Source organism: Mustela lutreola, chromosome 18, assembly GCF_030435805.1.
Source record: "Mustela lutreola isolate mMusLut2 chromosome 18, mMusLut2.pri, whole genome shotgun sequence".
In the NCBI taxonomy this organism is placed as follows: Eukaryota; Metazoa; Chordata; class Mammalia; order Carnivora; family Mustelidae; genus Mustela; species Mustela lutreola.
Window position 1 is genome coordinate 18,523,477 of NC_081307.1, and position 11,339 is coordinate 18,534,815.

The 11,339-nt window shown below is 36.5% G+C and overlaps 1 non-coding gene across 1 annotated transcript; it reads left to right on the forward strand.

The window, feature by feature from the left end:
* Nucleotides 1-551: 551 nt before the first annotated feature.
* Nucleotides 552-658, forward strand: LOC131820710 (U6 spliceosomal RNA). Its single transcript, XR_009349746.1, has one exon. It is a non-coding gene; the product is annotated as a U6 spliceosomal RNA (small nuclear RNA).
* The last annotated feature ends 10,681 nt before the right edge of the window (nucleotides 659-11,339 follow it).

An 11,339-nucleotide genomic window follows, 5' to 3' on the forward strand; every position in this document is an offset into this window, starting at 1 on the left:
CCAGTAATGGGTAGATTAATTAAACATTTCAGTTAAGAGGAGGAATCCTAGAAAGTATTACACATATACCTATAAAACTGTTTAACTTAAAAGCTACAAGTGTAAATAAATTTGCCAATATTTTGTTACAGGGTCAAGGCCTTAGGTGGATTCACTGGCATTTCTTGCAGAAACCACACCAGTGATGCACTGTCCTAGATTTCGAGCTTCACATTCTATATAGTGAAAACTGGGGCAAATCAGTCCACAAACTGAGTCACAGATTTTGCAGTTTTTCCCATTTGTTTCCAGTTGTCTTGCCTACAATTTAATCTAGCAGCAACTGTTTTATTGTTTCATCTTTCCAATGCATCCAGCTTATTTTTCAGAGAACCAATACTCCTATTTTATTCATTTTCTCAACTTACACAATATTTAATTAAATGATATAATTATGACAGCAGGAATAAATGACATTAAACACATTTGGGGACAAACACAAATGTGTCTTAGAAAATGTACAAGGTATACGATGGGAGCAGAAATATATGGGCATTAAGAGTAGATTTTTAGTGCTTGCTTCAGCAGCACATATACTAAAATTGGAACGGTACAGAGAAGATTAGCATGGCCCCTGTGCAAGGATGACACACAAATTCGTGAAGTGTTCCATATTTTTATGCAATAAAATGAGGAGGTAGGGAAAAAAAAATGAAAGAAGATGGGATCGGGAGGAAGACAAACCAGAAAAGACTCAAATTGCTCACAAAACAGGCTGAGGATTGCTGGGGGGAGGGGGTGGGGAGAAGGGGGTGGGGTTATGGACATTGGAGAGGGTGTGTGCTATGGTGAGTGCTGTGAAGTGTGTAAACCTGGCAACTCACAGACCTGTACCCCTGGGGATAAAAATACATTATATGTTTATTTAAAAAATCTTAAAATTAAAAAAAAAAAGAGTAGACTTTTAGAAAAAGAGTAGCTCAACAGTTTTCAGCGTTTAGTGGAAACGCTAGTTAGTAGGTTTAGTTAGTAGGTTTAACAGGAATACCACAGAACGTTGGTTTATTGGGCAAAGCAGTTAGTGGAGATCAACTAAGGGGGCACCTAAATGTCTTAATTCCTCCTACTATGTCTTACTTTGTGCAGGAAATACTCCAGGATAGGGAAGATCTCTGAAAAGGGCAAGGTGATAAATATTTTAGGTTTTGCCAGTCACAAAGTCACTATAGCAATTATGGAACTCTGTCATTGTATTATGTAGGAAAGCAGCCTTAACACATGGCTATATTCCAATAAAACTTTATTTAAAGAAATGGGAACATTGCCTGGTGGCCATGTATAGATTTTGCTTTTTTGGTACAATTTTCTAAATCAGTAACTCCTAACCTTTTGTCACCAAGAATCATTTTTAATTCACCTCTTCTCCATTCCATATTTAAAAACCCTTTTTTAAAGAAAGTATATTTACTTTGTTTCCTACTTTATTTTTAATTAATCAAAGACATATATATAAGGCTATGCATTAGAGATTCTAATCAATATGAGATAACCAACATTATTATACTCTGTTGACTTAATACTGAATAGAAATAAAGAAATTCAGCCAGTTTTTTTAATGTGTGTAGCTTTATCGAGTATGAACATATAATTTGTTGACATTTTTTAAAATATTAATACAATTATTGGATATCACCACACCTGACTTCCCATTCTTACATTCAAGGATTCCTTAGGAGCTTGGGAGATCATCCAGAAAAATAATAAAAATGGACAGAATGGACTTGAACTACACTTTAGACCAACAGATATTCCATACATACTTTAGACCTAATAGACATATAAAGAACATTCATTACAACAGCAGAACATGTACTTTTCTCAAGCACACAGAATATTCTCTGGAGTAAAAGAGAGTACACAAAACAAGTCTTAGCAAATTTAAAAAGATTAAAATCAACCACCTTTTCTGACCACAATGGTATGAAACTAGAAATAAATATAGAAGGAAATCTGCAAAATTCACTAATTTATGGAACTTAAATAACAAACTCTTTAATAACAACTGACTTAAATAAGAAATAAAAAAGAGAAATTAAAAATATCTTGAAGCAAACAAAAATGGAAACAGCATACTAAAACCTATGGGAGGCAGCAAAAGCAGTTCTAAAAAGAAAGTTTATAGTGATAAATGTCTACATTTAAAAAAACAAAGATCTCAAGTAAAGATCCTAATTTTACCCTTTAAGGAACTAGGAAAAGAATAAATTCAACCCAAAGTTTTCTGAAGGAAGAAAATCACAAAGATCAGACCAGAAATAAATGAAATAAGAAAGCAGAGAAACATTAGAAAAGATCGATGAAATTAATATCTGGTTTCTTGAAAAGATAAATAATATTGACAAAGATTTAGCTAGAATTATTAAAAAAAAGAAAGATTCAAATAAATAAAATCATATAAATGAAAGAGGAGACATTATGTCTGACACCACAGAAATAGAAAGGATCCTAAGAATTACTTTAAATACTTACATGTCAATAAATTGGATGACCTGGAAGAAGTGGCCAAATTCTGAGAAGCATACAACTAACTAAGACTAAATCATGAAAAAAAGAAAATAGATAACCTGAATAGTCCAATAATGAGTAATCAAAAATCTCCCAAGAAAAGTCCAAGGCCAAATGGTTTTCCTGGTGAATTCTACCAGGAATTTAAATAATTAACACCAATATTTGTCAAACCCTTAAAAAAACTGACTCCCACACTCATTTTGTGAGGCCACCACTACCCTGATAACAAAGCCAGGTAAGGACACTACAAGAAAAGAAAACTACAGACCAATATCTCTGATGAATTCAAATGCAAAATTCTCAACAAAATATTAGCAAAGTGAATTCAACAGCACATTAAAAAATCATATACCATGAACAAGTAGAATTTATCTCTGGGATCCAAGAAAGTGTCAACATACACAAATCAATAAATGTGATATACCATTTTAATAGAATGAAAAACAAAAATCATATAATCCTGTCAATAAGATGAAGAAAAAGGAGTTGACAAAATATAACAACCTTTCATTACAAAAAAACTGAACAAATTGGGTATAGAAGGAATGTATCTCAGATAATGAATACAGATATGACAAGCCCAAAATTAACCTCCTGCACAATGGTGAAGGTTGAAAGCTTTTCCTCTCAGATCAGGAAGAACATAAGGGCTCCCACTCTTACCACTGCTATTAAGCATAGTACTTGAAATCTTCACTAGAGCAATCAGACAAGAAAAAGAAATAGAAGACATCCAAATCAGAAAGGAAGAAGCAAAACCATCTTTGTTTACCGATGATATGATCTCATATATAAAAAATCCTAGACTCCAGGAAAAAACAAGTTCTAATTAACCAATGAATTCAGTAAGGTTGTAGAATATAAAATCAACATACAGAAATCAGTTGCATTTCTATATTCTAAAAACAAAAATCTGAAAAAGAAAATTGTAAAAATCCCATTCACAATAGTATCAAAAACAATAAACTACTTAGGAATAAATTTAACCAGAAAGGTGAAAGAGCTGTAAAATAAACACGACAAGACTTTGATGAAAGACATTTAAGAAGACACAAATGGAAAGATATCTTGTGTTCGTGGATCAGAAGAATACTTTTAAATGTCTAAACTACTCCAAAGCCATCTACAGATTCAATGTAGTCCCTGTTAAAATTCCAGTGGCATTTTTCACAGAAATTTTTTTTAAAAATCCTAAAAATTCATATGGAACAACAAAATATCCTGAATAGTAAAAACATTCCTGAGAAAGAGATAAAGCTTCATACCTCCTCATTTCAAGCTATCAAAACAATATGGTACTGGCATAAAAATAGATATGTAGACCACTGGTACATAATTGAGAGCTTGGAAATAAACCTTTGTATAAATGGTAAAACAATATTTCACAAGTGAGCCAAAAATACCTGAGGATATAAAAGGATACTCTCTTTCAGAAACGATGCTGAGTAAACTGGATAATCACATGCAGAAAAATTAAATCAGACCCTATCTTATGTCATTCACAAAAATTAACTTGGAAGAAATTGAAAAACTTAAGACCTGAAACCATAAAACTTAGGGAAAACATGGGGGAAACCTCCTCAACATTGAGCTCCACAATGACTTTTTGGATGTAAGACCAAAAGCACAAGCAACAAGAGCAAAATAAACAGGTGAGACTACATCAAACTAAAAAACTTCTGCACAACAAAAGAACCTATTGACAAAATGAAAAAGCAACCTACAGAGTGGAAGAAAAATATTTGTAAATCATATATCTCATAAAGGAGTAATATCTAAAATATATAAGGAACTCAAAATCTCAATAGCAAATAAAAAATAAATAAAATCCTATTAAAATAGGCAGAGAAACTGAATAGGCATTTTTCCAAAAAAGACATACAAATGGCCAACAGGTACATTAAAAGATACCCAACACCACTAGTCATCAGAGAAATGTAAATTGAAACCACAATGAGATATCATTTCACTCCTGTTAAAATGGCTATTACCAAAAAGACAAAAAATAACAAGTGTTGGCAAGGAAGTGAAGAAAAGGAAATCCTATGCCTTGTTGGTGGGAATATTTTCCACAATAGAAAACAGTATGGCTGCTCTTGAAAAAATTAACACTAGAACAACCATATGATCCAGCAATCCTGCTTCTGGGTATATAAAGAAAAGGAAATTAGTATCTTTTTCTTTTCTAAATTATTTATTTATTTATTTATTTATTTGACAGGCAGAGATCACAAGTAGGCAGAGAGGCAGGCAGAGAGAGAGAGCGAGCAGGGGGAAGAAGCAGGCTCCCTGCTAAGCAGAGAGCCCAATGCGGGGGCTTGATCCGAGGACTCTGGGGTCATGACCTGAGCCGAAGGCAGAGACTTTAACCCACTGAGCCACCCAGGCGCCCCAGGAAATTAGTATCTTAAGGAGATATCTGCATTCCCTATGTTCATTGCAGCCTTACTTACAACAGCTAAGATACGGAATTAACCTAAGTGTCACACACACACACACACACACAAAATGGAATATTTATAAACCACAACGGAATACTATTCAAGCTATTAGAAAAAAAGAGATCTTCCATTTGCAGTAACATGGATGTGTCTGAGGCCATTATGCTATACGAAAAAAGTCAGAGAGAAAATAAATACTGTATGATCTCAGTTGTTTGTGGAATTCTTTAACAAGCAAACTCATAGTACCAGCAAATGATGGTTATCAGAGGCAGGAAAGGTGAGGAAAATGGGGGGGATGCTGGTAAAAGCTTCCAATTATACGATAAGTAAGTTCAGGGGATCCAATGTACAACATAGTGATTATGGTTAACAATACAGTATTATCTCCTTGCAAGTTACTGAGAGAGTATATCTTAAATGATATCACTGTGAAAAAAAAGTAAATTAGGTGTGAGAGGTTGGAGGCTTTCTCTAATGATATAGTGGTAATAATTTCTCAACATGGAACTATGTCAAACTAAGACCTCGAACCTATCCTCTGTTGTCTGTCAATGACATCTCAATAAAGCTGGGTGGATAAATAAACAAAACACACAAATAAATATCAAGGTTGCTCTGATGCATTAATGAGAAACAAAAATAACTTTGAGAGCAGATTAACCCCAACAAAAAAATATTTAGGAGCCTCAGGATCTTAGATTGGAAACCACTGCTCCATGTAAAGAAATGAATGAACAACAACAACAACAACAAAAAAAAACAAATGAAAGAGGGAGGGAAGAGAGATAGGCATAGCCAAAAATTGTAAATTAATCAATGGCCATGTATTTTATTAATCAGTTTGTCAACTTTAGGGTGACAGATCCAACAGGATAACATGGATTACGGTAACACCACCTCTAGGAAGATTTTATTTTAGCTCACTGACCATATTCTCAATATCATCCTGAAATATTCTCAACTTTTGACTTAATTCTGTGAACAATTCTGTTACCAGTCACTCTACACACTCCTTAATAGAAGGAATAGTGCTGCGAAGGGAAAACAATTACGGGAATAAAAATTGTTGTTTCTGGCTCCGGTGAGACAAAAGTGAACAATCAATATTCCTTAAAGAATTATAAAAATTGGGCTCCTGGGTGGCTCAGTGGGTTAAAGCCGCTGCCTTCGGCTCAGGTCATGGTCTCAGGGTCCTGGGATCGAGTCCCGCATCGGGCTCTCTGCTCAGCAGGGAGCCTGCTTCTCTCTCTCTCTCTCTCTGCCTGCCTCTCTGTCTATTTGTGATCTCTCTCTGTCAAATAAATAAATAAAATCTTAAAAAAAAAGAATTATAAAAATTGGGATGTCAGAATAAATTCAATGTATCTATTAATGTAAACTGAATGGACACTATTTACTGGTATCAAGAGGTTATATAACAACAATGAGTTTAATTTCATTGAATAGAGTTGAAAATTCACTGTAGCTTTGTAGCCTTATGGGTTACCTTCATGCATTCTGTTTTCCTTTTTCTTTTTCTTTTTCCTCTTCAATAATAAATTTAGCCAATCCAGTTTTTAAAATATAATATTTTTTAAGATTTTATTTATCTATTTATTTGACAGAGAGAGAGAGAGAGCGCGCGAGCTAGCAGAGGGAGGGCCAGACGAGAGGGAGAGAGAGAAAATCTCTAATAGACTCCCACTGAGAGCAGACCTGACTCAGAGCTCAATATCAGGACCCTGAGATCATGACCTGAGCTGAAATCAAGAGCTGCCACCCAGACCAGACACCTCTAAAAACATAATATTTTTAGCAGATTAATGGCTTTTGACATAGTTGCCTACTAATGTTTATCAATGTTCATAATCAAAGCTCTATTTTCTCCATTCTTTCTTCTTCATCATAAATACTTACTGATTTTATTTTTTGTATCAGATCTAAATGTTTCTCCTGTGTTTCTTTTAAACCAAACAACAGAACAGGATTTCAGTAAAGTTAGCACACTTGGTCTGAACCCAACCTAGACTTTGTCACTCTCATGCCGAAATCACTATTAAATGTGATCTTTTGCTACCAGAATATGGAGGAAGAAAGTAACGTCTGCCCTTGTCAAAACAAATTGTTTTACCTCGCTCTTAAAAAATCAATGGATTAGCATATTCCTTCCAGCAAAATCAAGAAATAAAAATTTGGAAATGTAAAACATGCTGTTGAGTCTCTACATAAGGATGCTAACAGAGCATAAACAATAACTTAAATTTTCATTTCAAATGAAAGACCGTTTTTTAAGAGGGGAAGGGTTAGTAATTTGTTAAAAGCCTTCCATTTAAATTGCTGCAACCACACATAAGGATTTTCTTTCATTTAAAGCCTTTCACAAGAACACTTTAAAGCGTAATTGGTTTCTCCCCTAAATCTAGTCCAAAGTCACCGTGTACAACTGAACATCAAAGGAAATTTCAGGCATGATTTTGAAGCTCTTGCACTTTACAAACTTCTGTTTGCAACATTAGATTTCTAACATTTTAACTATCTTTTTTTTTTTTTTTGCAGCAATAAACTGCCTTCCTTTCTACCCTTACTCCTCATTTCATTTAATATACAATTTTTCTGAGTATTCTTACCCATCTTTAACTTTAAATATGACAGAAGTATATAATACAGTACAGTACATCTAGTATGTGTATAAATATTTTATCTAATCAGACAACTTTTCTTGAAAAGATATTTTATTTTTAGAAATTTGGGGAAAAGCCTTCTTCAGCTGCCAGCAATGAAAATACAAAAGCTAGGTCAATGTTTCCCAAATTTGTTGAGCTGTAAGAATCGGTTTTGATAGTTGTCAAAAATACCCACTCCTGGGTCTCTTCAATGATCTTCTGAATAAGAATCCTTATGTGAAGGGCCTGGGAATCAGTATCTTAACAAATACCTACAATCGTTCTTATCAGTAAAGCTTGGAAAATCACACAAGGATCCCAGTCATTGAATAACCTTGAAAACTTGGAACAATTACTGAAAACACATGAACAGAATTTCAAAAATCCTCCCTTTCGCTGAATAGTGTTTGTTCACACCTCCTCACCCTCCTTAACTCATCGAGAACCTAGAGGACTTCTGGAACCCCTGAAAGCCACTGACATCCGGGAGGATCTGGAAATAAGATTCATGAAGAGGAAAAGCAGCTGTTTAACTTAAAAACTGAAGGTGGGAATAGAAGGGAGAGTCATGAATTTATTCTAATTTAAGCATAAGGTATTGATTGGGTTCTACAAATGAAATTGGCCTCATTGTTATTTTCTGTAACTCTGTGCTATAGCTCTTATGTGAATACAGTGGCTGAGCAAGAAAAAATGAAATCCAGAAATGCAGAATGTACTGACCCTATTTGCTTCCCAGGCAGCCAGTCAGTAGCAAGCTGCTCTTACCTCTTCCCCAGCTACTCTCTAGGTCAAGCCAACTTCCCTCCACACTGCTCTGGTGAAAACTCTTACCCACATGTCACCTGTGGGTTAACTCAATGGCTTTCCTTCGATTCTGTCCTTCTTCACACCTGAGATATTAAATGATGTTGATCTTTATGGAGCTTCTACTCCATCTTGATTTCTATAATTCTACTGTAACCCTGTTTCTGCCATCCTTTTTTATCTTCCTGTCTTCCCTTTTTCCTTCTACCCCCCTACGGTATGTTTGTATGATTTAGTGCCTGCTCTTCTGGTCTCTCCGCATTCATTCCTTCAGAGCATGCATCCATTCTCTTGCTTTCAACATTCCTGCCAATGTGATGACAACCTATAATAATAATGAGGTTGGTGATAGTCACAACCGACATCTACTGAGCACTTACTTGTGGGTCGTTACCACTCTACATGAATTACACCATTAAATCCTCATACCTCTCAGAGGGACTATTACTAACCCCATTTGAAGAGATGAAGAAATTGAGTTTTTGCCAAATGTCACTTATAAAAGCCAGCACCCTCTCATCCTATCTCTTTTGTTCATGGCTCTGGGAATTTTTTTCAATGTGGCCCAGATTGTTAAAAGAAAAAGGGAAGTAGTGTGAAAATATTGGAAAAGATGTGATAATAGTATGCAAGGATACTGACCTATCAGATTTTTTTGCTATGGTTTTGTTTTCTGAGTTAGTTTTGAGATGGGCCCATCCTGATTCTATGGTGCCACCAGGAATCATGAGTTTAATAATGTCTCCTAAGAGTCTTGAAGCCAACTGGTCTCTAAGTTTTCTACATTATGTAAAGAGTTGCGGCTTGAGTAAGAGAGTTTTGGTATCACTTACACAACCCATCACATTGTTTTGTGCCAGTCGTAGTATATTGATACCCAGTGTTGTGTTTGGACCAGCCCCTGTGCTCCTTATTATGATTGCAAGATGTCCTTCAACAACAATGGGAAACTTTGAAAAAAACAGAAGTATAAGACCTGGAAATTACACAGCACAGCTGAGGCCACACAGCAAGTTTGCACAGGGCAGCGGAACAGGGCATGGAAAGCACAGAAGTGTGCACAGGCTAAGGGTTCTGCTTTTATTGGAGCGGGGGGTGAGGGTCTAAGGTTTTTTAGCCTCACTCTTAGGGAATTTAAAACATACGAGTGAAAATTTAAAGCTCAGGAAGAGAAAAGACAAGTGATCTAAATGGTCAACTATTGAAATCAACCAAGATAACGAAGGAACCTCAGTGGGGCACGCGGTGACCAGAGTCTTTATCTAGTCTTGTGGTTGGCAAAGTTTTTGTTTTGGAGATAACCATCTTTTGTCAGTTGCTTGTATTACAAAAAGAAAAGCCAAGGCTCAGGGCTTACACAACGTTGGCCAAGTGCTGCTGAAAAACCATCCTAGAATACAGTTCTATTCATCTCATCCCCTGAAATTTAATCTCTCATAACTGGTTCCTGATTTCATGCAAATTTTTCAGCTAGAAAATGACCCCACTGTGCCTTCTCAATCCTGGTTCCCACCACTGTACTGTACATGCTCTTTCTCCAAACAACTGGGCCATTCACTGCTGTGAAAAGCCCAGCCCTCATCTAGCTCCTTGCCTTTGTCCATACTGTTGCCACCATCTTAGCACCAAGCATACAGTGTCTTTGCAGAGATGATTGATCAATAAATAAGGAATAGATCTCCAGTGGTCTCCAGGATATGCTACACCCCTCCAATTTTCTTTCTCCGGTTTTTCTACCACAACCCCTCCTATTTAATCAAGCCACACTCCTAAATGCTCCACTCTATTATCCCACAGATACACCTCAAGCTTTAGAATCTTAACATGTTAACAGACATCTATGCAGGGTCTACTTTGAGGCAAGTACTGCATGGGCTGTGCGTGAAACAAAAATAAATAAGCTACTTGTGTTTCTGCCCTGAAAAAGCACACCATGAGCTACAGAATGAGAAAGGCAGGATATTGGAGGATGGTGTTTTGTTGGAGGGTTAGCCTGAAAAATGAAACTGTCAGTTATTTTACTAGCAAAAATGGGTTTAGTAGGGAATAACAGGATTCCAATTTGGGACATGCAAGCTATGGCAAAACCATGGGCAAGTTTAACAAACAAAGAAGAGGAACATTACTTTGCATGGAAGAAGGAGGAGGCTGGGAGGGGTTATTCTGAACAAAAGTCCATGGGGTGGGGGCGGGGAATCCAGGTGATGAAGGTTTCTAATGGGCTGAACTATAGCTGTAGAAGATCTTGTAGAAGTACCTGGTAGGAGACACAATGTACATCTTTCCCTTGCAGGGGCTGGTAATTAATAATTCTTTCACGCTGATGATTCTTCTTTGGGGGGGGGGGGTCTGTAATTGACAGTTCTTCCTGTAATTCAAGTTGAGAGGAAAGGCTTCACCTAACTTCCTTTTCCCTCCTCCTTTCTTCATTTTAGTGAGGTTTCCCTTGAATAATATTCACAGAAGCAAATGATGCCCCAGTTTGTCTTAAAGGTTGAAAACTGCGCCAAGGGAAGAGCGTGGGAAAGAGGACAGGGCAGCATTCCAGGCAGCAGGAGCAAAGAGAAAGCATTCAAACATTTCCAGCTGCTTCGTGTGACTGGGAGGAAGGTGGCAGGGTTAAGTGGTGGGAAAAGAGGCCAGACTGCCCTCTTTCATTAAGTGATGCCAGGATTTTCCCTCCCGAAAGTAATAGGTAGCCTATAATAGATTTTAGATAGGGGAATAATCAGCTATTTGTCTAGAAAGATCAGTCGGGTAGCTTTATCAGAGATGGTTTGGAAGCGGGGGAAAATGGAATCGGGCAAGTGAACTATGAATCTGTTAAAGAGATTGGAGCAGGCAGGAGAAATACTCAGTGACTGAGACGGAAAGCCTCTGTAGAGACCCATCCTACACA